The sequence below is a fragment of the Adiantum capillus-veneris genome, chromosome 20 (assembly GCF_014529385.1).
Source record: "Adiantum capillus-veneris isolate H3 chromosome 20, ASM1452938v2, whole genome shotgun sequence".
NCBI lineage: Eukaryota > Viridiplantae > Streptophyta > Polypodiopsida > Polypodiales > Pteridaceae > Adiantum > Adiantum capillus-veneris.
The window spans coordinates 152,770,050-152,774,757 of record NC_140950.1 but is presented as its reverse complement, the minus strand read 5'-3'; positions in this window follow the sequence as shown (position 1 = coordinate 152,774,757).

The following is a 4,708-nucleotide window of genomic DNA, read 5'->3' as shown; positions in this document are numbered from 1 at the left end:
TGGACGCATCCTTGACCAAGTGACATGTATCCCATCTTCCAAACCATTTCTTGATATCAAGCATCCACCCCGAACTTAGTATTTTGCTCTTGCATGTCTTTTGAACCATTTGATTTGCTTCATATGCGATTCTAGGAAGTCGATGCAAAGGGCTACATTGTGTCTTACGCATGTACTCCACAACCCTTTGCATGCCCAAGACCTCAACGGGAAGCAATCCGGACTCAAGAAGTAAGAGCATGTAGGGTGTTTGTGTCTTGACTTGGAGAAAGTTGGTGAGAAAACACTTTTGGACATTCTCTAACTCTTTCCAAGTAGACTTCCTGATGCTTCCACCCCACACCTCCACTCCATAAAGAAGCACCGGTGTCACCAATGTGTCAAAGAGGTACTTTTTGAGAGCCCAACACTTGATCTCTCCTGCATTGCACATGTTCTCAAATGCATAATAGGCCCTCTTTTCAGCTTCCAAGCGACGCATTGCACAATCCTTCCATTTATGATTGGATGGAACCTCAAGGCCAAGGTACTTGAAGTGATCTACCACTTCAAGTTTCTCATTGTTATATACAATGCATGGATTTTCATCATTGAGGGTCTTTACAAGCATAACCTTGGTTTTGGATCCATTCACGATCAGCCCGCTATGTAGGCAAAAGCGTTCCAAGACACTCATAAGCTTTTGTGCATCTTCTAAGGTATATGCCAATAGCACTCCATCATCGGCATAAAGCAAAAGCATGATCACTGCATTTCCAATCTTAACCTCTTCTATGCCTTCTTGCTGCATAAAGTCAAGAACCATGCATTCCAATTCATCAATGAGTAGCCCAAAGAGGGTTGGGGAAAGTGGGCATCCTTGTTTGACACCAATAGTGCTTGCAAAAAATTTTGAAATTCCATCTCCCATACGTAATCGACATATCACTTTTTGGTAGATGCGAAAGACTGCATGCATAAATTCTCTCGGCACTTGAAGGCTTTGCATACGTCTCCAAAGATTTCCTCGCGGTACCATGTCAAAAGCTTTCTTGAAATCCACAAAGCAACAATACAACCTTTTTCCTTTCAATCGAGACGCTTCCATAAGAACTCGAAGAGTGGCAAGGTGATCAATAGTGCTATGATGCTTTCGAAAACCTGCTTGGCCAAGCGCACGTTTGCCATTCTTTTCAGCCCATTCACTTATCTTCATCTCCATGATACATCCAAATAACTTTGCCATCAAAGAACCAACCATTATAGTGCGATAGTTGTTCACATTGTTTACATCTCCTCCTTTGTGCAAAGGTTTGATCCAATTTGCACTCCAATCATGAGGCATGCCATACTGAAGTGCAAGGTTAAACATATCGCATATCCAATATCGTGTTTTATTGCTTGTCCATTTAATCATTTCAGCCTTGACACCTTGAAGGTCACCTGCCTTGCGAGTAGCAAGTTTCTCAAGCGCGCGGCATACATCTTCAATGGTAAAGAAGGGAGACATAAATGGAAGGGAGCTACAACCCTCCATCTTATCAACATTGGGTTTCTCATAGAGGTTCTTACAATGCATATACATATCCTCAAGAGTCAAGTCACCAAAGCTCTCAACGCGCTTGCCTTTTAGATTTTGCCAAAACTTGCCACATGCATGTGCTTTCTCTTGTGCTAAAAGAAGTTGTTTTTCGACTTCCCACCTTCTCCTCTTCTTTTGAACAAGTGCTTTGTATGTGTGTGAACATTCCAAGTAAACTTCCTTGTCTTTGATTGCATCCAATCTTAGCAAGTGTTTTCGGGCTTGACTACATTCCATGTCAAACCATTTCTTCTTGGTGCTACCCTTCTTAGACCTTTTGCAAGACATGTGTTTCACCGAAAAGCATTCCTTCGCACACGAGAAAATTACTTCTTTGAAAACTTTCCACTTGCATTCTAATGTTGGGCTCCCTTGATGCTCTATCATGCTTAACATTTGGTCCACCATATCAGCATATATAAGTGCTCGTTTGAAGTCTAGACGTAGGTACAAATGATTCACATCATGATTGGAGGCTACATGCTCGGGCCGTTTACCACACTTGAGGTCAATACATAACATCCTATGATCCGATTCCGGATTCCATTCACCAAGTGTAAAGATTTGTATGCATTCTAGAGTGGTTTCCGAGAACAACATATAGTCAATCACGCTAGCACCGTTGTGCTTTCTACATGTAAAGTCATTGGTGCCTTGCCATAGAGATACACCATTTGCAATGAGCATTCCGGTACTATTGCACATATGTAGAAGTGACTTTCCATAGTGATCCACTTCTTTTGCATCATTAGAACTTCGTTTATACATGTATGAGTCATCCATTCTTCTTGAGACATGTGGCATGTCTACTTGTTGTGTGTCGTGTTGTAGCATATTTGTGCAAGCATTCATGTCTCCAAAAACAATGACTTCACCTTGATCCTTGTAATGAGCAATGTCTTCCTCTAGTTCAACAAAGGGCTGATCTCTATCCATATTCAAGCGAGCATAAAAGTTGGAGTCATAGTGAGGAATGTAGCAACCGGCCACAAACATGACTTGACCATTTGGTGGGCTGATTTTCAGCCATAAGTAGCGTTTATACTTATCTTCTTTGACAATGGAAACATCTTTCAAACCCTTTTTGGTCATACATGCTACGCCTCCTTGGCCTCTTCGTTGCTTTGCTTTTTGGCCCACATCAAAGAATGTACATCGTATTTGTCAAATCCAAGAATTCGTTGCGCATCATGCTCCCATGTTTCGACAAGAAGTATCACATCGGAGTCATTGGTAAGCTCATCAATGCCAATTCCCGCATTCCATGGATACCCGTTACAATTCCAAAAGCTTATTCGCAAGCGTGAGTTGGTCTCATAGATCATGTGTCCCTATTTGTTGGGTGGACTTGCATCCTCCTCAAGTGACTTTTCTTCTTGAGATGATACCTTAACCTTCTTGCTTCTTTCCTCGTATGCTTTGCGACGTACATTTTGTTGCATAAGAGTGCGATCCTCATATACATTACAACCTGTTCCTTTGAGGTAGATCCAACCATTGTCAAGGATGATCTTTCTCTTTACCTCATCAGCCATGGTACATATAATAGGTCTTTCTCCCGAGCGAGGGACTCCTTGTTTTCCAACTCGATGTGCACCATAAGCCATGATTCCTGACATGCCAAAGTGTGTAGCAAAAAACTCTTCAATAGCAACCGCAAGAGATTGGGGTGTTTCCATGCTTTCCTCCTTGATTCCACGAATGACGATGTTCTTTGAGCGTTTTTGTCGTTCGTGCAATTCTTGAGTGTCCACATTCTCTACATTCTTTGCTTGGACAACGGCTTGCGTGATAGGAGATGTAGAAACCACATTATCCTTACATATATCAGCCCATGATTTGGATGCATTTCTCATCTCACATACATCATATCGTATTGTATCTATTGTTTCCTCTTTCAATACATGATCACTCTCAACTTTGCTGAAGCGCTCTTTCAATACATTCATGTCAATAAGAGAGCGTTTACATTCTTGAACTTCATTCTCAAGATGCATCAAGCGTGTTGTTTGTATTTCAAGAACCTTCTTGAGGTGCTCATTCTCCACAACGAGAACTCTTAAAGTACCATTCTCCATTGCAAGTGCGCGCAACTCTTCACCTTGTTTGTTGACGGTTTCTTGTAACGAGATCAAGTAAGCCATGATCATTGCTTCCGTTGTTGTAGATGATGTGGTTGGATTAGCATCCAAATTCCTTGGAGATTTTGTATCATTCTCCAAGGCGAATGTGGCTTTTCCACCCTTGCGAGTTTTGTCTGACATTGCCTTCAAGTCGGCAACAAAAAGGCAAAGTTTTGACAGTTTTTTCAGTTCTGAGATGCTGTTACAGAAAAGCCTTCCATTACACAGAAAAATTCTGTCTTTACATCAATGCGTAGAGGGCTTCGTGCTCTTCGATTGAGGCTATAGATCACCTAAATCGGAGTTCGGATGAGCAAGTTATGGTCAAAAGAGTGAACTGTTGTCTACTAGGTCAAAAAACGGCAGAGAGAGAGAGAGAGAGAGAGAGAGAGAGAGAGAGAGAGAGAGAGAGAGAGAGAGAGAGAGAGAGAGAGAATGGTCACTGCCTGGGCTGGCCTCATTAAGGTCCTCGAGAGCGCAGCGGCGCAAGGCGATTGATAGCACTGGACTCGCAGTGTCCGAGAAAAATGTGTCTCAGCTTATTATCATGCCGTTTTGGATTTCAAAAATGCCGGTTGGGACCAAGCATGAAAGGAGAAAAATAGAACCTTAATTTTTTAAATTTCCTCTTGGAAAATTCAGGAATGTTTTTTTCCGAATACTATGTGACTGGAGACTGGGGGGGGGGGGGGGGGGGGGGGGGGAGAGAGAGAGAGAGAGAGAGAGAGAGAGAGAGAGAGAGAGAGAGAGAGAGAGAGACAGAGCAACAGAGCTGCAGAGAGATGCTAGCACTCAAAACCGGATCTCAGTTATCGAAAAGGAATAAAGATTAGAAAATCTTGAACAATCCGACCAAAATAGATAAATTAGAAATTAGAAAATTTTTAAATTTTGATGGGTATTTTGGGAATTTCCACAAATTAGAGGGATTCTGGCTCCCCTGTCCCCCTACATGTGGCAATAGCAACTCAGTTCTGGCAATGTTCCTCGAATCCCAGCGGTGACGCAAATGGATAGCAAGACA